Genomic DNA, 26,138 nt, shown 5'->3' on the forward strand with positions numbered 1-26,138 from the left:
AACCCCCCAAAATCAGAATTCTATAAACGTGAACTATATTGAGTCTGACAAAAAAGAAAAAGAAAGCGCAAAGGCAAAAACGCCACTCAGAGCCCCATGGACCGTTTCTGTTACTGATTTAACAAAATATTTCCAAGAAATTCAAAAGCAGCTTCTGTGTACAATGTCCAGTGGCTCTTTCTGCCCATGGAACCAATCAGTACAGCTCTAGTTATGCTGGGGGAACCTAGGAGAGAGAGAAGAAAGAAGAGTTTCATTTAGCAGAGGCTGAGAGGCAACACGCAATTTTTAAAAGTCAGTTTCGGGCAAACAACTGCATGAAAACACGCATTATCATTAGAATCTTTTAAAACATTCCCCTACCCAAATTCTGGATCTTTTTCCTCCCCTCAAAGCGCTTGCACGGTGCTGGAGAGAGATTATTTCAGTTCGTTTTTGAAGTCAGAAGAGGATGAACTTATTAGACTTGAGGAAGAAGTTGCAGAAAGTGTTTTCAGTTAAAAAGTGAACATTAAATGACATGTTTTTGAAAATGGGGGAAACTGAATCATTTCTGGCTTTCTCTTTTCTTTCTCTTCTACTGACTCACAGGATTAAACAGTGTTATTCATCATAAATAATTAATATGATTATTTTTATTTTCCTTGTTGACCTTTGTGATACACCAAAACACAATGACCACATCTGATTCAACATATAAATTAATTTTAAAGGAATTACTTTCTTAATATTTCCTACAAATCATCCAACTTACTCTGAGTACCACAATCCCATTGTTTTCTTAACCCTTTCTGGCTTCACTGGAGTCAACAATTACGCTCTCTTTTAGTTTTCAATTATATTTAATTAGGTTAGTATATGTGCATAGTTTTCTCTCTCCATATTTCTTGATTTTATACATTAAATACTTGAGGAAATAGGAAAATGGGTTATTTATTCAATCAAATCAGACCCTGAACATCTAAAAAAGCCATGAACAACCATGGACTTAGTTTTTATTTTCAAATAGAGATCTTCTCATTTTAATCTATTTTCAAGTTAGTACATGTTTTCCTAGTTTTTTGTGCTCTAAGTGATTATCAATAATTAATCATTGGACATACATTTTGCAGATACTTTTTCAGGTGCTGAGATACACAAAAAGAACAAGATATAGATATAGATATATATGACAAGATGATATAATTCTAGTCTATAGGAAATATTATAGGAATAGTAATATACATTACAGGAATAATAATATATCTTATAGGAATATTTGGGTGTTGGGAATAAAACTCAGGGTCTTACCAATGCTAAATGTATGCTGTCCCATTGAGCTATTGCAAGGTCCACTTAGGTTAATTGTTGAGATTTTTTTTTTAACCTAACCAGGATAAGATGGAGCATCTGGGAGGTGATGCACAGGGGACCCCAAGCAGGGTGGGCAGCATATGTAAAGATGCACATCACACACCTGTAAGCACTTGACACTCAGGAACTAAGGTTACATGCGTCCAGCCTAAAAGGGGCTGGCTGGAGGTTCAGGTCAGAATCGCAGAGAGAACTTGATAGGATGCTAAAGAATTTGGATTTTTGTTTGATTCCAAGTAATGGTAAAGGGACACTGGCAGAAGGGAATCGGTGAGAACTGAGTGTGGAAACATTAAAGCAATATATTGGGTGACTGCATATGGGGTGTGAAAAGACGAAGAGCCCAGAGATAACTCCCAGATGTGAAGACTACATAGATGAGCAAAAAGATGATGACATCACTATGGAATTTGGAACAGGAGAAAACCTCATTTTCAGCCATGATGGGGCTCTCAATCTTGGATATTACTCAACTTGAGTTTTCTGTAAGAGCTACAAGTGAAAGTGCTGCAGGGATGTTTGACACAAAAAATCGATACTGGAGTGAAATGCCGAAACCTTTACATTTAGGTATGGGCTAGTTGTGTTCTAACCCCTTTCTGTTTCCTAATAGGGCATTAAGTCAATCTCTCTCTCTGGCTGCCATTACTAATCCTACAGACAAGGATACAAAATGGTTTTTTTGTTTCTTCTCCTGTTGTTCTCTACCAGTTATTGGCAATAACTATGCAGCAATTTCCTTTACATTTTACATCTTTTTCATGTATTGTATGTTTGTATGTGTGTGTACATATATATGTATATATGTAACCTGATACTATAAATATGCACATGCATATATACACTACATAATAATGTACTCATAATACATACATGTGCTAATAACATAGCACACATAATCATCAACATATATGCTCTCATTTACATATGCACATACTATTTATATAGAGCATATATATATATATATATGCTCTCTCTCTCTCTCTCTCTCTCTCTCTCTATATATATATATATATATATATATATATATATATATAAATTATAGTGATCCCATTCCCAAGCTATAAAAATCAAGTCTCTAGAAAGGGACACCAATCCAGATCATTAATCTACTCTCAGAATAAAGATGTTCTTCCTTGTAAGAAACATGTTTGCAAGCAAAAGTAACCATTGGTGATTACAACTTCTTTGTCTATAAATGTGTTTAATCATGTGCTCAAATTCATATAATATAATATAGGATTTACAATTAGGGCTTTTCAATATAAAAACACAGTGGATCTTGCTGCTACATAATTCACCAATATTTGTACTCAGCTGAAGCATTTTGTAGGTACAACCTGCTTAACTATTTCATAAAATCTACTGATAAATACAGACAAATTGAGTCATTTAAATTTGATTGCTATTTTAATTTAACTAGAAAAGTGAAATGATAGATTAGCAGATTTCTTTTTAGAAAAAAATGAGAAAAAGTAAAACAAAAATCAAGAGAGGGGATGTTGTTTTATGCCAGGATTTCTAAAAGAAAAAGTTAAAATGCTAGCGACTAGCCACACAGATAATATTAAAACATCTTCCTTATATATAATGAACTACGGCATAACCACAAATTAGAAAAAAGGAGGAGATATCCCCTTTTCATTATAAAATAACCCTAAAATAAAAAAATACATTTATAAATATAAATTTAATAAGACACAGTAGGGTATATTTAATCAACAAATACTCATTGAGGGTCCATGAATATTGGTATAGATTCTGGGAGTGCAGCAGTAAACAAGCCAAAATTCTCGCTATCACGATACTCCTAGTCAGAGGAGGAATGTTAAATGCCAGGAAGGTACAAAGGCGGAGTAAACATGTTCCTCACCACGGGGTGGGGGAGTTGGTTAGGGTGTCATCCAGGAGACTTCTCCTAGGAGAGGGTCTAATAGAGAGCTGCCCATGAGGGAGTGCCCCAGGCCGGTGCCAGTGGAGGACCATTCCAGGCAGAGAAGGTAGGTAGCAAGTGCAAAGATCTGGAGCAGAGTACATCTTTATTTAGAATTTCACTTGAAGTGAAATGAGTCATCAGAAAGCTATGTAGAAATGGAACATGATACACCCTGAATTTTCAAAGATGCTTCTATCTTCTATGAGACAAATAGACCACAGAGTGGCCTAATGCACCTGGAAGACCAATGTGGAGACTCTTTCAATGGTCCAGGCCAAAATCATAATGGTTGGGTCTAGAATGGAAACAAAGGCAAAATGAGAAAGGGCAAGTTTCCGGATATTTGTTAAAGACAGAGCCTACATGACTTTTAATTGATTGAGGTTAGGTCGGACAGAAAGAGAAGATTTAACCACAGGTACAAGATTATGGCCTGAACAATAGTGTTCACACAGGGGACAATCCCAGAGATCGGGTGGCTGAAGATGTGATGGGCTTGGGTGAGAGGGAATCACGTGTTTGCTTTGTTTGAGAAATTTGAGACACCTATTTGTTTTCCAGACACAGATGTTGTGAACAGTTGGATGCATTGATCTGAAATTGTGAGGAATATATGGCTGGAGATGCAGATGTCAGAGGCTCCAGCATGGCAAAAAGTATTTGAACGCATGAGACTGAAGACGTTTATTCCTTAAGTCAAATGAGAAACACAGAAGGACGCTTGAGCAGATGTGAGCAATGCTTGTTCCTACAATGGGAGTGAATTCTGACAACCTGAAAGCATTTTTGCCCGAGGTTAAAAAAATTTAACATGATCACAATGAAAACATTAAATGAATTTTAAAATTGTTTTACTTTTCAATTTTTTGATTTTGCTGAAGAAAGAGTCAGTGTAAAAATAAAAATGTGGAAACTTTTCCAATTGTTTTCTGTTATTCTTTTCTGAGTTGTTTTTTCCTTCAAATCAAATAAAAATATAAGTAAAGAGACAAAAGGAGAAAGTACTAAGAAATCTAATTTAATGAAATAAATTACCATTACTTCCAAATATAAACTATAATATCTGTAAAATGCAGCAATACCTTGATAGAGACAAGGAAGTACCTTCACACCTGCGAGAGAGAAAAAGGTTGATCACTCAGTATATCAAATATCTTAGAGTTAGTTTCATTAGTTTAGCTAAAAATAATAAAAAGTTCTCTATGGTTAAAATGTCACAAACAAAGTTAAAATACTAATTAGAAGACAGGAAAAAGTGTTTGCAACAAAACCACAATTTTCCTAATATGCAGAAAGCTCTTATAAATCAAAAAGATTCTAAGAGCAAAGCAAAAATGGAAAAAGAAAAAACTGTTAAATGAAAAAAATGAATTAGGAGCATGTAAAATGACCTAAGACAATAGTTTTTCACCTAATAAGTGAAAACATAAATTTGATACATAAATTTTGAATAAGATGTTGAAAATACACTTATCACTCAGTGTTAAATTTACATTGTTTCTAACTTTTGGAAGCACAATTTCATGATAGTATGTTTGATTTGTCTGACATGTGTGTATAGAACACCCCAAATTTTTCACTCTGCCAAAGTGAACTTGAATCTGCTGTGATATTTAGTTCTGGCACACTCTTCAAATAGGAATGCCTAGAAGGATATGCTTAGCTCATGTTCAATGTGGACACATATTTTAAGAAATTATTTTCTATTTACTAGAAAGTAGTAACAATATCTTTTTCATGTTTGTTTTTTTTGTTGTTGTTTGTTTGTTTTTTCTTCCAGTACCAGGAATCGAACTCATGACCTTGTGCTTGCCAGGCAGGCGCTGTGCTGCTGAGCTAAATCCCCAGCCCCAACAATATCTTTTTCAAATGATCTCTTAGCATAAGAAAAATTGTGGCAGATAAGAATGATGATTTCTTTCAGACAGTAATTCTTAAAATAACCTCAGACTGTAACTACAGCAACTAAAATGGTCATTGTTACTCGAGAACAAAAATCTTGGCTTTTGGCTATGGCTGATTCTATCCATAGAGAGTCCCATATAACTGTATAAATGTTGGAAATGTGTATTTCTTAAATGTAAAAATGCAACCAAGAATGCCCAGATAATTAGAGAAAGAAAATAATTAAAATGAGAAAGGTAAATATAAATTAAAAGAAAACTAAGCACCAAAGATTTAATTTAGGAAATAGAAATCAAAAGGAAATGTTAAAATAGATCCATAGAACTATTTAATAACCTATTACAATCTTACAAACATAATACTATGAAATGGGAAAGTTAAATTTAAGGGTTTTGAAAGTTAAAAAGACATTTACAAGAATGTTAAGAGGCATAGCAGTAAGAATATTTCATTAGTAAAAAATATTAGAAGTAATAATAAGAAGAAAATTAAGAGAGGGGAAGAGCGGAATAACTCCCCCAGAGGAAAGGAAAACATTTTCCAAAAAAGCTTCCTGAAAGAAGAAAAATGTGTATTTTAAAATTCTCAGGAATAAGGGCTTCTGGGATGTGGGAAAAGAGAAGGGAACGAAGGAGAAATTTTGTATGTATGTATATACAGGATAGATAACATGGTTGTTCTTCTATCTGCTGTTTCTATGCTGAAAGAAACTGTCAATGAGTCTTTGGTTGACCAGTATTGCATGTCTATATCTGTTTTCATGAGAAGCCACTTTGAAGATATCAATATGTAATACAACCACCATTGTTAATTCCCTACCACTTTGTTTGTAACTCTGTATTGTCTGTATTGTGCTTGTGATATGTTGTAAAATGTTGTATGTCTGTTAATGTTTCCCTCCTTTTATCCTTAAAATAAAAAAAAAAAAAAAAAAAAGAATAGTATGTGGTTTGTCATTATCAATCGCAGAATAGAGCTGTGAGGAGAAAAAATTCCAAGTAGAAGTTTATATCCAGACAAACGACTTATCATTTGTGTTTGAGAGTAAGGACATTTTAGACACGGAGAAACTAAAACTGAGCTAACCTCGATTCCTCCAATTGACATTTTCTTAGTGATTTAACTGAGCATAAAAACTCATTTAAAAAGAAGGAAGAGAGAAAGATGACAGTCATGGGATTGAAAAGCACATTAGAACAGCCCAAGAGAGTACTTCAGTGAGGCCTCTGCCAGTCAGGTGTGCGGTAGGACCAGAGGCATTTGGGGTAGGCCAGTACTGGAAAGTACATGGCTCTCGGTGGAAAGTATTTAGTAGAAGAACAAGAGCTGCCAGAATATGCAACATAATTGAAAACATAAGGCTGTGGTGAAGATATAGTTAGAGCAACTGAAAATTAGGTGACTATTTTCCAACTTCACAATGTGTGACATCAGACCTGTGGAACAGACTGACTTGGCAGTAAGCAATATTTCACCATAAAAATGCAAACACCATTGTTTTTATTCATGGTACCAACCTGTAGTGAAATGACGAAATGTAGATATTATTTGCCATGGCAGATCAGTGCATAGATATTGGGTCAGAAGTTTAAGAGATGCTAGAAGACAAGGAAGGAAGATTAGCAACTGGAGCATCAAAGAGGGTTTAACGATGCGGCTCATTGATAAAACACATGCTTAGTATGAGTGAGGACTCAAGTTGGATCTCCAGCACCTCCCAAAATGCAGGCTAAAATTCAAAACGATGTCCATAGATGATGAGAGGACACATGCGTGAAGGTTGAAGAACTGGCTGGGAATTGCAGGACTCACTGGAGCAGGGATTGATAATTAGGATGGAATTTTCCTTGTTAGCAAATGTAGGGTTCAGAAAGTGATGGTATTATATGGCATGTCTAGATCTTTATCCTAGAAGAAAAATCAATAAGTAATATCAATAATTTGATCAATAGATAACAGTGCAAGCACGATGCTAGAAGATATGAAAATAATTATAAAAATCAGAAACAGTTGAAAATTGTTACCATTGGGATTTATGACTAAGACAGGAGAGAAAGCAGCGTCTATTTCGTTTCACTATAAATTTGCTTAATTTTAGTCAAATGTGTGTATTACTTTAACATTTTAAAAACGCATGCATTAATTGACAACAGCCCAAAGCGATTTAAAAAATTATGTTAAATATAATTTTTAAAATAATTCCATTGCCTTTCTATCATTCACTCCATAAATGTTTTCAAATATGTACACTGACTATTTTAGGACCTGAGGATGCAGCAAAAAACAAGATAGGCAAGATTCCTGCCTCTAGGTGGCTTGTATTTTGAAAACAATAAGGTCACATGTGAAGGGAAGAGTGAGGGAGGGACTCTTAAAGGCTGTCAAGAAAATGCTGTCAAGAAAAACAAGAACGGGATGTTGGGAGTGCTATTTTGGATTTGATGATCAAGGAAGGAGTCACTAAGTATACGGCTTTGGAAATAAGATACATCTGAGAAGAACCAGTAGTCAAGTGAAGTCCAAGGGTAGTACTTTTAACAAGAAGTGAACCTTGTCATATATAGTCTTTCTGCATCGTAACTATAAAAGGAAATGTGTTATTTACCCCATGTTAAACCCTAATATAAATAAACTGTAGTTGTTTCTCTTACATGGCTAAAGGAAATCAATTTATAAAATGACCAGATACCACACTAATAAAAACTTGCCCTTACCAAAAAATTCACATGCATCACTGATACAGCCCCATGGACATACATAAACTTGGGCAAAAATTAGATAGTAATTCTTGATGTGTTAATGAGGTGCTGAATATTTAAGTGTTATACAAATTTGTGATGTAAGTATTTCAATTCCAGGATATTTTTCTTTTAAACAAATCTGCACCAAGCTGCCAAGAAACTGCAAGACGGTTTGGCAAATTTTCTAGATTAAAGGCAGATGTCAATATTTTATACTTATAATTTCAAAAAATGATCAAAAGTAAATTTTGTCTGAATACAGAGTGAATATAAACATTACTTTGTTCTTTTCCTGTTTTGCATGACTAGATATTTTAGATTTTTATGATTTACTTGTTAAATCTTTCAGTTCAGATGTATTGACTGTACCCATCGATTACTCAATTTCCCACTTTATCACTGTTAGTCCTTGCAAGACTCTTCATTTTCTGTACATGTGTACATGCATGTAGGAGTTCATGGAAGTATGTGTGGATGTTTGTACTTTCATTTATTCCCGTTCCACAGGCTCATTCTTTTGCTTTCCATGGTCAAGGTTTTCATAGGTAAATGGATGTAAGTAGAGTCCATACTCATAAGCAAAATAAATCAGACATGCATGGGTAATCACCCATTGTCTAACTACTGTAAGAACCTGAAAGAGTAAATAAAATCTGAAAGGTATAATAGATATTGTGAAAGGGATAGAAACTGCTCAAAGGGAAAGAACAACTGGGATGAGGGAAAAGAGAAAAAGAAAGGGGGGAAATATATGTATGCATATATGTATATACACAGGATAGCTGAGAGAGTTGTACTACTGACTTCTATTGCTTTATTGAAAGGAACAGTTAATGTTTAATCATTTGATCAATCTTACATCCGTATAGTTGTTTAACTGAGTTACTAATTTGAAGATAATATGTAACACAACAACCATTGTTAATTTCCTATCATCTTGTCTGAAATTCTGTATTGCTTCTGTCATTTGGGTGTTGTTTTGTTTATGTCTGTTCATTTGTTAATATGTTTTTGTTCTTTTATCTTTAAAATGAAAAATATTCATTGTAATGTACTTGATGCCTGTTATTTCCATGTATTATTGTAAATTTTACATAGAACTTTTATATGCCTCTAGCTTTAATTAATGTAAATATAATTGTACTGTAAAACTTACTATTCCTTTTATTTGTCAACACAGGAATGTATTGGAAGATCTACACATTATACACTTAGTCTATAGCTTCTAAACCTTACCAATATTTCGCAGTGTATATCCATTGCAATTTACTGATCTCCATTCACAAAGTGATAATTAAAGAGATTGCTTTCACCTTCTCTACAAATAACCTTCATAATTATCCCTTTGCACTAGTGTAAGAATTTTTCAGAGGTATATATTCAGGACAGAAGAATTGGGTCACTGAGAATATATATAGCTTTGGATATTACTTTTTCCAGTGTGGTGGTATGAATGAACATCTCATTCTTTTGAGTTTGCATTTACTTAAGGACTAATAAATATAAATACCCAATCATACAATTGTTAGCCTTTCAGGACTCACACCACTTTTGTGACTCCAATTTTGTGAACTGTCTATTTTTCTAACGTGAATGATTGTCTTTTCTTGTTGAATTCAGGGAATTTCTTCTGTATTCTAAATATTAGATCCTGTTAGTTGTACATATTGTGAATATGATTTTTAGTCTAACCTATCATTTCTTCTTAAATTTTACCTATTACAACATTCATTGGAAAGAAATACCTACTCATTACAGTGTTGACCCTTAATCATTGCTGTGGTTAGACTATTCTCTCCAAAATTTAATTTAATGAAGGCCCAGATGTGGCACCACAGTCTTGGACATCTTTGGTTCTAGAACCATGAATTAAATAAGTTTTATTATGTATAAATTACCTGGTGTATGATACTTTGTTATAATAGCAGAAAATGAACTAAAAGTTATTTTCACTTCATGGTTTATATTCTCAGGGGCTTTATTTGGGACACCAAAGTAAAAAGGTATTCTGCTGTGTAAAACAAGTCTTAATCTGGAATCTAGTTTCCTATGTAATATTAGGATACAGTCTTTCTTTTTCTCTATTGGGTGAGGAGCACATATTCTCAGCAACTTATACTCATTTATTTTCCTATTGATTGAGGTATTATACTTTTCATATATTGGATTTGCATATACTTCCTGTAATTCATGATTTTTATTGGAATATTTGTTTTGTTCTCAATTATCACAGAGTTTTTTGTTATGGTTTAGTTTGCAAATGAGCCCCAAATTCCCCATGTGTTCAGAGATAGGACGTTTGCATCATGAGAGTGCTTTTGCTAATCAGTGGATTAATCCACTGGAGAGTCTGGAGCTGAGTTTGTTGTTACGAGGCGGGGACCCGGCAGAAGAGGCGGGCACTGGGGGCGTGGCCAGGAAGGGCCAGTCTCTCTCCAGGGCTTCTTTCTCCTCTGTCTGCCTCCTGGTCACATGATGCCCCCAGCTGACCTCCGGGAGGCCCTCCTGCCATCTTGTTCCTGCCAGCAAGCAATGGACTGAAAATTCTGAAACCCAAGCCGCAGTAAATAAACCTCTCCCCGTTTCCGTTTTGGGTGTCGGATATGTGCTGCACCAACGGAGGAGGGAAGAGCCTCCCTTTGCAATGTGCAACCCAGAGGAAAGCTGGCATCGTGGTGCCCAGGAAGCACAGGGACCAGAGAGAAGCCCTGGAGCGAGACTGGCCCTTCCTGGCCGTGGTGCCTGGTCTCTTAGCCAATAAGCTATAATGGAATTCCTTTAAAATTAAAAAATATGGGGCCCCAGTTATTAATCTTGTATCAGAAATTAACCCCTAACCTTGTGGTATAAAGCCATCATTTCTTGTAATCATAGATTCAATGAGTCAGGAGTTCATAATGGTCCATTGGAAATGTATAATTTGGAAGACTCTCGAGCAGTTTCAGACAGAAGCTGGAGTTGCATCATCTGAAAGTCTGACTGGATCTGGAAGATCCACTCCCAAGGTGCCTCTCTCACATGCTTGTAAGTTGGTGCTGGCTGTTGATTAGAGATATAGGCTCTCTTTTATCTTGACTTCTCCATGGACCTGCCAGAAGTGTCCCAATGACCTGGCACAAGTTGCTTCCAGTCCTCGAGATCCAAGAAGTTGGAGCAGAAGCTACGATGCAGTAACACCTTCAAGGTGCAGTAACTCCTTATGAACACCTTCAGAAACAATACTCATTTGCTTGTACCATGTTCTGTGGGTTGCACAGAGATGGCATTGAGGCAATATGGCATGTGAAAAGACATGGATACATAGGGACCATCCTGGAGAATATCTATCAGATACAGATGAGAGAGATTGGTACTCTTATCCAAATTGTTGGACATAGCAACTCTTTGAAGCATTTGTAAGAAGTATTCCTGGCATAGCAAATGTTAAACATTTCTGATAAGGCTATGAAATGTTATTAAGGCCAACGTAGAAATGTCTGAGACCAATGGTATTTTCTTTCCACAGATAAACACACAAGATGATTTTTTGGATGCCTGAAGGGCTAAAGATATTAGTTCTACTGCTTCCCCATGTACTTATCAAGATTCATGTCAAATTTACCCTGAAATATTTCATTACTGCAAACATTATATTGGTAATTACCTTAAAATTATAATAGGACTATATACTATTAATCATATTTTCCTAAATATTTCAAATTTGGATCAGGCTTAATTTTTCTGAAAACCTGTGGTCTGAGCTTAATTCCTATCACTGAAAACATTTGTGTGATTGTGTGATGGCTGTTTCTTCTTTAATTTATAACCATCTGTCAATGTCATCTGTGTCTCTAGGTGGACAAAAGGAAATTTGCAACTGGATTATATAACTCTGATCATTTCATGGGACATAGGGATGATGATATGACGTCATGCTGTGGATATCAAGGAGAGTGGTAATTGTAAGGTGATGGGGTAGCAATGATCTTAATATACCGGTGCTGTATTTTTAGAATAAAAACTAATTGTCACTGGTATTATCTCTTCATCATAATTCTGTGAAATAGATATTATTGTCATTTTACATATGAAAAATAACTATAGTTTAGAAATATTAAATAATTCACCATAAATAAAAAGGACTCAAATGTTTCTTGCAACTGAAATATTTATTTCTAACTTTGCAAGACAATGCTAGTACTTACCTACTTCAATGGTATGAAGTATTTAAAATAGCAGTTCTACTATCACTTTACATTTCTTTATTGCTACTCAACTTTTCATGTCTTTATGAACTGCTTTTGACTGTTCAGTAGAAGAAAGATTGATTTTATTATTTTCCTAGCAGTGTAGATGAAGAAACTGAGAGGAAGGAGGGAGGAATTAAGTCACCTGCTTAATGTCACTGAATTTAATAGCATACAAATATAATTTGGTGTTCTGTGAATTCGTAGCAGCAGTAGTAATAATAAGCAAGCTTTGCATGCTTTCTCACTGTAAGAATTAAGTCATTTTGATATATAACTCAATGGTTCAATTCCCATAGAATTCTGCTTAAGATTCTTGCCTACACAAATATATCACACGGCAATAATTTAGTGTGTGTTAACTGAAGAGATTGTTTAATAGTAATTTCCTTACTAATCACTTTCTAATAACAAATTACTTTAATAGCATAGGTTATAATAATTCACCCTCTACCTTAAGCAATGAATAAATTACTACTTGCATTTCACTTTTGAGTTTGTAATATTATTTTTTTGGTTCCAAATATTTATAATTCTCATTAAATTTTGTGTGCTTTGACTTATTGGGAGCATTGTACTGTAAAATGTTCCCACGTGGATTTATTGTTTATTGTGCAACAAAGGTAGACCTTTTGCAGTATTGATTTCTTCTTCCATGTAATTGTCTTTCTAGTTTCTCCTCATTCTAAGTTCTCTTGCACCAAGGGGATTATAGAGTCAACAACAGTAGGCCGTTAAAATCATAAATCCTAGTGACACATTTTGATTAAGAAGAGCAACAGAGACTACAGTGCATACTGTAGCATACCGGCCAAATCCCCTAACTGTATAACATTTATTTCTTCTCCCACAAGTTTGTTTTGGACAGTTGTAGATCAGCCCCTCCCTGGAACCCACTGCCTCATCTGCGTCTCTGCCTACTCCTGGGGTAGTCCACATCTAATAAATGGTCCTTCTGAGAGTATAAAAACACAGACCCAGTCTCAGTTTGAGCTATTTCTAAAGGGCCATCCCAGCTTCAGACCTTTCATGGAATTTCTCAGGGCCTGGTTCCAACTGCATCACAATCGGACTCCATCTGTTCCCAAGACCACAGCATACTAAAATCCGCACAAGGGGGCAAGGCATGGATATTGCTTTCACAGGTGGAGGGATGGTATTGGAGCTCCGATCCTTCACGCTCTTTTCCACGGTCAGGTAGATCTGTAGTGGTCTCTAGCCTCTACCCCCACTGCCTTATAGACCCCCTGTAGTGCAGCTGGCTTTGGCAGGAAACTCCACGACATGTTGTCACCTCAAACCTAGACTTGTGCCCCGTATATTTCTCTACTGATAAAGCCACTCCATACTTGAGATAGAAAATATTTAAGGATGACCATGGTGTTTTACCAAGTTAGAACCAATAGCAGACTTCCGTGCTGGGGTGCAGTTAAAGAAGACATTGAGAGATGCATGATTTCTGCCTGGTGACCGCTGAGTATGTGGAGTAACCTTTGCCTCTCAAAGCCTATGCCTCCGCATGTCAGAGATGGGGAATTTAGCTAGCCATTGCACTGAAAGGATTCACTTGCATGATCCCCACTTCGTTAGATTATTTTGAGAATGAAATAATAAAAGTATGAAAAAAACTAACATGTAGACCCGACACTTACTAAATACTCAATAAACTATTGTTATTATGATGATTGTTAGTATGCAACCCTTTTATTTCAGATCATATCAATTAATTCAACTAAATTTTAATAAATTTAAACAATTACTATGGTAGGGGAGTGCTATAGGCTGTAGAGATGAACAAAGATAAGCATCATTATTCTTATAGAGCTTTCACTGTGAGAGACAAGAAAGAATTCATTAAATAGAATTAAATAAAATATTTAAAAGGTCAAGTGGAGATAAGTTCAAATGAGAAGAGCACAGCTTGGAAAAGAAACATGGCTTATATTGTGGCAGTCGGGGGGGGGGGTAACGCTGGGTTTTAGAGTGAAGTTATCTGGGAAGGGCTCACTGATATGACACTTTTGGACCCAAGGGGAATATGGGCCCTGGGGACATGGCCAGGAAAGCATGCCCAGGGTAGGAGGAACAGCGTTTGCTCTATCTTTTCTTACTTTGTGGCATCAGAGGAGAAAGCTTAAATGTATTTTCTTTATTCCTATATTGCAATGAGAAGTATTTTTTTGTTTCTGCTTATGGTGTTTATGTGTTTTTAAAGCTTCTTTCAAAGTATTTTCCCTGTCTTTGACTTTCTACTGGTTGAATAGACTCTGCCTAGTTATATGTGTATTTCTTTTTCTTTGTGTGTGTGTGTGTGTGTGTGTGTGTGTGTGTGGGTGTATGTTCAGTGTTCTCTGATTTTTGTGGATCTGTGGTTTCGTGTCGGCATTAATTCTGGGAAGTTCTCATCCGTTATATTTCATTGTACTTTATATCTTTTGTTGAATTCTCTCCTGCTTTCCTTCTGCTATTCAAACTATGTGTTATTCCTTTTGAAATCATCTCTCATTTCTTAGATAATTTTTCTGCTCTTTTTTCCTTTTTCTTATTGCATTTCAATCTGGGAAGTTTCTACTGACCTACCTTCAGGTGAACTGTTTGTTTCCTTAGTCATGACAGGTTTACTGATGAGTTCTTTGAAGGCATGCATTATTTCTCTTCAAATGTTGCTGGTTCATATTATTTCCTTTGGGTTATTTTTGAAGTTTCTCTGTTATTGCATGGTATCTATTTTCTAGTGGATTTCTACTTTTATTTGCTATGATAGACATGGGGTCAAAGCAGAATTCATACCAGTTGAATTCATAGAGAACTGTGGCATAGGCTAATCAATCATAATATTTGCAGAAAAAATAGTTTACTAAATTTTTACTTGATCTATGTGAGCAGGTGGCTTCTAGGTACAGTGGTCAGGAGACTACTTGAATCACCAAAACAGAAAGTCACAGTGTCTCAGTCAGTTCCTGAATATGACACATTTTATTGATCCAGAGCCCCTCAAATAAAGTGAGAGGCAGTTTCTTTTGAGGAAGGAGCCTACAAACATTGCTGAATCTTGTACTGTCTATTTTTTTCCAGTTTACCCAACAGAGTCTTTTTCCAGAGTCATCAAGCATTGAAAAAATAATACTTTGGGGGGCATTTCTCTGTACTGGTTCTGAATGCCGATTCCAGACAACTTAAAACATCTCTTTGGTTCTACAGGCGGGCTTATAAAAATCAGATGATCCATGTAGTTTGAACTCAGGTTTATCTTGCAATGAATCTAGTGGTTCTTTAAACCCATTCTGTGATTGTTTCTCCCATCCTAGAATGAATAATTGGAATAGACATATAAACAGGCAAAATCCCCACACTGACTTTTATTAGAACCACATCTGATTTTGAAGTGAAGGCTTTGATTTTGAAGTGAAGGCTTTGATTTTGAAGTGAAGGCTATTCTGGCAGGAGAAGTAAAATGGAAACCATTCACTTTTTCTACTTTGAAAATTACTAATTCAAAAGCAACGCCACATACCTGGAGCAGTGGTAGAGATTAGTACTGCCATTAAGGAATTGCAAGACAGAGAAGTGGTGGATGCCAGCAATACCCATTCACCTTGCCTATGTGTCCTACCCAGAAAACAGATGGATCTTGAAGAAGGACAGTGTGTTAATGGTAACTTAATCATGTGTAATGCCAATTGTTGCTGCGATTCCAAATACACTTTCATTTATTAAACAAGTAAACACATCCCCTGTACCCGGTAAGCAGCTATTGATTTGACAGAAACATTTTTTCTTGATTCTTGTTAGCAAAGATTATCAGAGTGGTTTGCTTTTAGCTGTCAGGGCCAGCAACACACCTTCACTTCCTGCCTTACTTGCATGTTTATTCTCCAGTGCTGTTCTTGAGAACATGAACATTTTTTATTCCTCAAGACATCATTATAGATGACATTATGTGGATTGAACCTAGTAAATAAGAAGTAGCAACTATTCTAGACTTCTCAGCAAGACACTGTGTGCCAAAGGCTGGACAATAAATACATCAAAAACAATACAAATCAGGGAGTGTCCACCTCAGTGAACTTTCTAGATGTCCATTGTCATAGAGAGCATCAAGCTATCCCTTCTAAGATAAGGGATAGATGTTGCCCTTCCTAGAATGAAACCGAAACAAAGCAAAACAAAACCACAATGTCTGAAGGCAACTGCACATACTCCTCATTGGGAGTCTTTTTTGGGCCATTACCAAGTGGATTTACAAAGCTAGTACTCTTGAGTGGAACCCAGAGCAGAAGTCATCCTCTTCTTGCCCCTGGATATAGCAGAACTGATGGTGGATGAGTCAGTGGCAGAGATGTCACTTAGAGGCTTGTGCAGGACCTTAAAGGTGAATCGCGGTGCAGACCCTTAGGATTTTCGATCAAATCGCTGCCAGCGTCTGAGGATAATTACTCTGCTTTGTAGAAAAGCCTTAAACTATTCTTGTATTAGCAGAGGCTGAACACTTAACAGTGAGCCGTCACATTACCATTCAACTGGATGGGGGTAACCTCCTTTCTAATTTCTCTGATCTAAAATCTATCAAGTCACATCTACATCCTACTACCACTGTATTTCCCAGTATCTGAAGGATGACTGGTTCAATTTTTTATAATAAATTTGCTTTCATTCTCTGGGGAGTGGGAAAGTCACAAATGACTGACTTGCTGGAACATAGGTGAGGACAGGATTGTCTTAGCCTTTTATATGTAATTTTCATTCAGTTCTCCTTTTTTTCCTGGTGCCTTTCTTTACCTATTTCTCAGTAATCCTTAGAACTTATTTTTTTGAGTGAATTCTTTAACAAATACCTAGGTTTTAACTTTCTCTACTCTCTGTGTTTTTAGTGACTATTCTCTGTCTTCTGAAAATTCTTTGAAGTCTTCTTATGCTCTCACATCATATGGTGTTGTATTTGTCCTGGACAGTTGATTTTTTCCACTCTTTATACTGTTTTTATGAGTTTGAGCAAGGAGAAAAAAAGTAGTTTATGTGGTCAATTTTAATTGATTTTTAAAGTGAGACTCTAATGCCGTTTCTAAAATTTCCAAATACTAACATTGAGATAATAGAAACAGAGATAAGTTAAAAGGCTATTAGATTTTTATAGCTCATATAGATATCACTAATATCAGTTAAATAGCAAAAGACAAAGAAAGGCATTTTTAACTTTATCAATGATTTGTGATGAGTAATTTAATATTGAAGCAATTTGGGTTTTTTCTTTGTGCTTCATAACTTTTGGATAGATTTTTCTCTTGGAGTTCGGTCTGCTTTTGCTTCATTTCCCAAATGAAAGCCCCATGTTTGCCTTCACAATCAATTTCTATCCCTTTTAATTTGGAGCTGACGAATCTCTACTGCAAATGGCAACTGAGGTCAAAAAGTCTCCCTAGAGATATAACTTCAGCCTACGCAGATACTGGTCAGGGAGGAGGCAGCAAAGGACGCGTAACCATTTGCGAAAAGTCATTTGGCTGTTAGTTTTAAGATATTGGTGATTAATCAGGCTCTTGTCAGTTAAATCTCCAGGAGTCCAAACAAATAAGCAGCCATCTAGATAGAAGCCTAAAAACAGAATCTACCTTTAGCTTAGAGTGGAATTTCTATTCCATCAAAAATTCCTGTTTGTGGAACTGTCCAGTTTTATAAGTAACTGAGACAAATGGATACATGACATATTCACATAGCATGGGACTGGAGCAAAGAGAAATATGTCACAGGAGAAGATCACAATCCGCAATATCTCAAAGTACTGAACTAAGGGAGTAATGTAAAAATGGTAACAGACATATATACTTCACATTTTCAAGCTCAAACTAGTAATGCTGCTCAGCATTTACTGACAGATAGTTAATATTTACAAGGTACTATTACTTTTTTTTTAATAGTAGCAATCCACTTGATAATTATTTTTGAGGACTTACTGTGGACCAAATGCTATACTAGGTACTTTCTTGACCAGAACCATATTTGGCTCTAGTACAGGCTGAAAATGGAGGATCAATAATAGTTTTGCCACTTTTTTAGATGGAGAGACAAAGTAGAAGATACTTCATAAATCAAAGTTCAGAGCAAGTGTGTTGCCACTGAAGGGATTCAGTATATTTTCCCCCAATATTGTGCAAGTTAAACTTAACAAAATAGAACACTTGCACAATAAAAGAGGTGCTATGGAACACACGTGAAATGGAAAAACAAAACTGAGAGAAAACTCTGTGTCAGTGCGTCAGAGTGGTTGCTGGGACCTGCAAACATGACAGTGAAATAGCAGCTAAAATTGTGAGCTTTAAGGTTCAATAAACTCAGTTTGAAATCTTGGTGATCCATTCCCTAACTTGTGTAACTTTGTGTGAATGTATTTTTATCAGTGGCTTCAGTTTCCTTAAATGTAAAATAGACATATATCTTCCATGTTGCAAAATGTGGGTGAGAATAAGTGAGGTACTATATAATGGTCTTAGTGCAGTTCCAAGCACACTATAAGTGCGGGGTAAACAGTGTTATTAGTACTCTGCCCCACTGTTATAGCAGGGTTTATTCATTTAGTACTGAATCTATATTTGAAATGGTCTTAAGATAAATTTGAACTGCCTAATGGAGAGTCTATTATATTGAAGGACTTAAAATCTAGGTGTCAATTAATTATGCAAAAGTAACAATATATTGTGGGCACTAGACTCAAGAATATAACCTGAGAAATATATTGAAGAGCAGAGGCTGATAACCTTGAAGTCCTCTGTGAATGGAAATAATCACTGCCTTCAGGAAAAATCATGTGAAAGATTTATTCCTTATGGTCCTAGGAACAATAATTAGATATAGACATCCAAAGCACATCTAAGTAGACAATAGAACATTCAACTTTGTATCAGCTCAGTTGTTTAAGGATGAAAGGCAGTGTCACAGAAGTACATCACAAGCAACTTTATGGAAGCACAAGTTAGTTCAACCTTTGGTAGTAGAAATCTGTACATGTGATCTAGTCTGGCATTTCCAAGTAGGATCATATATATCTCTGAGGAATAGATATTTCCTAGGGAAACCACCATAGTAGTGATGAAGCTACTTATCAAAAGCAATTTACAAGCATTGACACAGAAAACAAATTAAAATTTAAAAATAGAAAATGACAAGACATGGAAGCAAAATACAACCTCAGGCCTCCAACCCACCCAGAACAAGTCCAGGGGAAAACAAAATAGTGGAAGTCAGAAGCCATCCACCTGAATATTCTAAAATGGTACAGGTAGAAATAAAAAGAAACAAACAAAAAAACAGATGAATGAGGCTACAGAGAAAATTGGAAATAATCTTTCCTGTGAAACAAAAAAATGATGGTGATCAAAGTAAAGGACTTGTTCAGTGAATGTAGAGTAGACACAGATAAAAAACAGAAGAGTTTAGGAAATGATGGAAACGTGAATGCCCAACATAGAAAAGAAATGGAATCCATGAAACAGATTCAAACAGATACCCAGGAAATTAAAAATTCCATTGAAACATATGCAGCAGAATAAACCAAGGTGAGGAAAGAATATCAGATCTAGAAGACAGGATTTTGGTTAGTTATCATAAAAAGAAAGATTTGTTTAAAACAGAAAGGAACCATGAAAAATAAATCTAACAGCTGTAAGATGATGCAAAAAGAACAACATATTGATTGGAGTCAATGAAAAAGTGGGAGGCAATGCAAGCAACATAAAAACCTGTTGACGGAAGTAATGGTAGAAAATTTCCCAGAGAAAAAGAATTTGACATACAGTAAGTGAGGCATATAGAACTCTAATTAGCCATGACCACAATAAATCTATGCAAGGCATATAACAGTCAAGACTCCAGAAATTCAGCACAAGAACAGAATATTAAAAACTGTTTGAGAAAAGAAACAAATCACCTATATATGAAAGCCTAAATTTTGTCTTGTTTTGGTTTTGTCTTTGTCATTATTTTGTTACTGGTTTTTTTTTTTCATTTAAAGTAAAAACAATAGGGATTTTTAAGAGGAAAAAAAGGAATCAGAGCAAACTTCTCAACACAAATCCTTAAGTCAAGGAGAAGTTCGAGTGAAGTATTTCAAGTCTTGAAAAAACCCTCCAACCCAGAGTGATGTACCCTGCAAAACTATATTTCAAACTCAATGGAGAAATAAGATACTTCCATGACAAAGAATGACTGAAGAAATTCATGAATATCAAACAAGCTCTCCAGAATGTCGTGGAGGATACTTTAGAAAGAGTTAGCAAGCACTACCATTCCAAGAACACCAATAGAACGAATCTGTCAGGGAAGGCAAACAATTAAACATAAGAAAAAGACAGCAAACCAAGAACAGGAAAATAATACAACAAGGATAAACCAATATATATGTTATAACCAATAATGTAATTGGTCTCAATTCACCAATCAAAAGAAACAGACTGGGAGAATTGATCAAGAGACAAGATCCAACAATATATTGCATACGAGAAAACATTTCACTCAAGAAGAAACTCATAAACCGAAAGTCAAAGAATGTAAAGCATACTTCATGCAACAGGAGCCCAGGAAAAAGCAGGGGTAGCTATTCTGTGTCCAGAGAAAGTAAACTTCAACCCAAGACGGATCAAATGAGACAAAGAAGGTTGCTACATACTTGTTAAGAGAAAACTCCAAGAGGAAAAGACAACAATCATAAATATATATGGACCAAATACCAGTGCACCCAAATAGATGAAACAAATATTAACAATTATGATAAATCAAGTAGGCACTAACACAATTATAATGATGAACCTTAATACCCTACTATCACAAATAGATAGATGAATTAGACAAATCTGCAAATAAATATCAGAACTGATCCAAACCTGTGAACAAATGCACTTAATAGACATCTACAGAGTGTTCCATTCCATATAAGAATAAATGTTCTTCTCAGCAGCACATGGACATTTCAAAAATAGACAATATACTAACTCATAGAACATCCTTAAGTAAATTTAAAGGAATTAAAATTATCTCATGCCTATTATCAGACCATAGTATAACGAAACTGGAAATCAATTTCAAAATAAACCACAAACACTTCATAAACACATGGAAATTCAATAATAACCTCATGAACAACCAGTAGGTCATAGATGAAATTAAAGAAGAAATTGGACAGTTTCTACAATTAAATAATAATTCCACTATAACATACTGGAACTTACAGGATGCAATGAAAGGAGTCAGAGGAGGAAAGCTCACAGTGGTGAACACTCTCATAAGGAAAATAGATTGAGCTCAAATAAACAATCTAATTTTGAACCTCAAACTCTACAAAAAGGAGAACAAGTAAAGCTCAAAGCTTATACTAGTGAAGAAATTATAAAGATTAGAGCAGAAATTAATGCAATTGAGACTAAAAAACATACGCAGAATGAATGAATGGCAAGTTGGTTCTCTGAAAGATTAAATAAAATTGACAAAACTCTAGCCAACCTTGTCAGAAAAAAGAAAAAAAGACACAAATCCATGCAGTTAAGAATGAAAAGGGTGAAACCACAATGAGTCCTGCATAAACCCAAATCATCAATACCAATTTTAAGAACCTGTATGCAAATAGGATGGAAACCACAGGTGAAGTAGACGGATTCCTTGATACAAACAAATTACCAAAGTTGAATCAAGAAGATATGAAAATTCTAAGTAACCAATATCATTCAATGAAACTGAACATGTAGTTAAAAACCTACCAACAAAGAAAAGACCAGACCCAACATATTCACTGCTGAATTCTACAAGAAATTTAGAGATCTAATAGCATTATTCCTCAAAATCATTCATAAAATTGCAAGGAAGCAACACTCCCAAAGTCATTCTTGGATGCAAGTATTACTTTGATATAGGCCAATCTCCCTAATGAGCACAGTGACAAAAATCCTTAATCAGATACTGGCAAATAGAATGCAGCAAATCATCAAGAAGATTATACACCATGACCAAATAGAATTCATTCCAGGGATGTAGGATGGCTCCACATATGCAGAACAATAAATGCAATACACCGTATCAACAGAGCCAAGGACAAAACTCACATGATCATCTCAATAGACAAGAGAAAGCATTTGATGAAGTCCAATACCCATGCATGATAAAAGCCCTACAGAAAATTGGAATAGATGGTCTTTATCTCAACCTTATAAAAGCCATCTATGACAAATCAACAGCCAACATCATACTAAATGGTAAAGTCAGAAACAGGACAAGGATGTCCACTGACACCACTCCTACTCAAGATAGTTCTAGAAACATTAACCAGAACCATTAGACAAGAGAAAGACATAAATGCAATAAAGATAGGAAATGAAGAAGTTAAATTATCATTATTTGTAGATAACATGATACTCTCTACACAGAAGACCCTAAAACTACACAAAAGACTTCTCTATATAATAATGAACGTGGCATAGGTGTCTGGATACAAAGTTAACACTCAAAAGTCAACAGCTTTCCTGTACACAAACAACAAACTCACTGGGAGAGAAATTAGGGAAATAACACCTTTCACAATAGCATCCAAAAAAAGATATACCTAAGAATCAACCTAGTGAAGGAAGACCTCTACATTGAAGACTAAAGTACCTGAAAAAGGAGATTGAAGAGAATATCAGGAAAAGGAAAGACAGCAATTGCTCTTAGGTAGGAAGAACCAATATAGTGAAAATGACCATCCTTCCAAAACTGTTATACAGGTTTACTGCAATCCCAATCAAAATAACAACAGCATACCTCAGAGAATTAGAGAAAAAAATCCCCAAATTTATATGGAACCATAAGAGACCTTGAATAGCAAAGATAATCCTGGGTGACAAAGGCAAGGCAAGAAGCATCACTATCTCTAACTTGAAATTATACTATAAAGCTGCTATGATAAAGACAGCGTAGTACTGGCAAAAAGTAGACTTGAAGATCAGTGGAACAGATTAAGAGATGCAGAAACAACTCCAAATACACTCAACCACCTTATCTTTGACAAAGGAGTTGAATACCTTCCCCTGAGAAAAGACAGCCTCTTTATTAAATGATTCTGTGAAAACTGGCTTTCAACATGCTGAAGATTAAAGCTAGACCCATATCATTCACTATACACTAAACTAAAATCAAAATGGATCAAAGATCTAAATATTAAAACAGAAACACTAAATCTACTGGGAGTGAGAATAGATAGAACTCTTGAAGACATAGGAGTAGGCAAAGACTTTATGAACAAAATCCTGATTGCACAAAAAATATCACAAAGAATCAACAACTGGGCTCTCTTCATAGTTAAAGGCTTGTTCACAGCAAAAGAAACCACCAACAGAGTGAAAAGACAACACAGAGTGGGAAAAAAATTTTGCCATCTGTTCATCAAAGAAAAGAGTAATATCTAGAATATATAAAGAACTTAAAAAAATCAGACTCCTCAGATTTAAACACCCAATCCAATAATGGTCATTCGAAATGAATAGATCCTTCTCAGATGAATAAATAGAAATGACAAATAAACTTATGAAAAAATGTCAAACATCACTGGCTGTTCAAGAGATGCAAATTGAAACAATGCTGAGATTCCATTTCATTACAGAAAGAATGGCTATTATCAAGAAATCAACCAATAGCAAATGTTGGTGAGGCTGTGGGGAAAAAGGAACACTTCTCCACTGTTGGTGGGAGTTTAAACTGGTGCAAGCACTGTAGAAATAAGTGTAGAGATTCCTCAAAAAACTAGAAGTAGAGGTTCTATTTGATCCAGCTATTCCTTTTCTTGGTATCTTCCTCAAAGAATTAAAAACATCATGCAACAGTGATATATGCACACCTATGTTTTTAGTGGTACAATTTGTAATTGTTAAATCTTGGAAATAGCCCAAATTCCCACTAACTGATGAAAAGATAAAGAAGATGTGGTTTATTTTATATAATGGAGGACTACTCTGCCGGAAAGAAGGATAAACCTTACACTTTTTTACGTAAATGGATGCAACTTGATACCATATTATTAAATGAAATAAACTGGATACACGTGTTTAATATGCATTGTTTCTCTGGTGTGAGAAACTGAAGCTTATATTTCCTTTATAAGGACCAAAATGTACAATAGATTTTGTAAAGTAGGAAAAAAATGTTCAAATGGGAAAGAGAACTAGGGAGGGGGCAAGGGGAAAGAAAGGAGGGAAATGAAAAAAATGAGAAACGAAGGAAAAAAATGGAAACAAAGACTTTGTAAATAAGGAGGGCAAGGGAGGTTGAATGGAGGGCAGGAGAATTGAAAAAGGATGTAAGGTATATCATGTACAGGATAAATTTCCTGTGATGGAAGTTATTATGTATATCTAAAGTGCACCAATATATTTAATGAATTAAAAAATAACCTGATATATTTCCCGGGCTATGAAAATGTTGAAAAAGTTGTCCTACTTCAAAATAAGTGGTAAATCTATTAGATCTAAGAACTTTCTAGTAATATGCAGAGTGGTGCCTCAGTACATAGAGAACTGTTTCTCAAACCCCATAGATAACAAAATTTATGGATGCTCAAGTCCCTTACATAAAATGGCATACTAGCCTATGTACCCACATAGCCAGTGCACATGGTGTGTACTTTATATTATCTCTAGATTATTTTTAATTCCTAATACAAAATAGTGCTCTGTAAATAGTCACTCTATTATATTGTTTAGAAAAATCATGACCAAAAAGAAGAATGAATAAGACCAACCCAAGGAATGCAACAAAAAACTGGAAGAAGGCAAAAGAGCTAAACCAGGCATCTATTTCCTGTCCTGTCCTTGTAAACCAGTGTGTCTTTCTAACTGGGCCACTCCACTGCTTTTTGTCTTGGATTTGATCACTAGCCCCTTGGTCATTGCTTTTGGCCTGGGATTATAACAACTCTGTTGCTGCTTACCCTCCATCCCTACAGCTCCGGTTCTCCTATGTCCCACCCACGGTTGTGTACTGATCACAATACTTGAAGCCCTCATTATACAGTTTTGGATCAGTACTTCTGGCCACAGACTCTACCTTCATAATTTTCAGCAGAGGTTTTCACCAATGTTATCACCCATTTCACTTTTTATGTTCTTGACCCAGATGGTCCTACAGGTTCATCCAGCAGCCACACTGATTTCTTCCAGATGAATGAACTTCATGATCTGTAAGTCAGGGCAGATTTGTGTCAGAGTATAATTGTGGTCTCTGTAAAAGGTTAGGTAGATCAAAGGGTTAGGGTGAAGTCTGACACTTGCCCACATGCTGGAGGAGCTCCAGAAGCTCAAAATACAATTATTTTCCTGTGACCAAAATTTTCAGCATTCAGCATTCATTTTTCACAACAATGCTCTTAAGGGAATCTGGTGATGTCTTCTTTCCACAATAGAATTATGCATTCTCCCTATGTTAGTAGAGCTCTGACTTCAGGAAGTAGAAGTCAGAGCTCTGTTAGTAGAGCTATGACTTCATAGCTCTCTATGTTAGTAGAGCTCTGACTTCAGGAAGTAGAAGTCAGAGCTCTACTATTCTTTGATATGTGGTACATAAACCGTAATACTTCTTTTTATTACATTTAGAAAGAACATTAACTTTCATAAACATTACTAAAGTTTTAGTATGGTTCAAACTCTTTGAAATCATGTGCTGTCCTTTGTTAGTGTCAATGGTAGCTCAATCATACATTTGTTGTCCTGCTTTTAGTTTTATTTTCTATCACTTTAGACCATACTCTCTGCCATGGAGGGCAACATCTTTGATTTCACCTTTTTTTATATCCCTACACTAATTTATAAAGGTTATCTGTTAAATTCTGACTGATACCAAAAAGATAATGATTCAAAAATAAAAGAAACACCTTCAAGTCTCATGGCAAGGTAAAATTTCCAGTGCTATCATAGACTGTCAACAGATGTAAGTGCCAGAAATTACGTTAATGTCCACCATGTACTTCCT

The sequence above is a fragment of the Chinchilla lanigera genome, unplaced genomic scaffold, assembly GCF_000276665.1.
Source record: "Chinchilla lanigera isolate Chin_1 unplaced genomic scaffold, ChiLan1.0 scaffold00001, whole genome shotgun sequence".
In the NCBI taxonomy this organism is placed as follows: domain Eukaryota; kingdom Metazoa; phylum Chordata; class Mammalia; order Rodentia; family Chinchillidae; genus Chinchilla; species Chinchilla lanigera.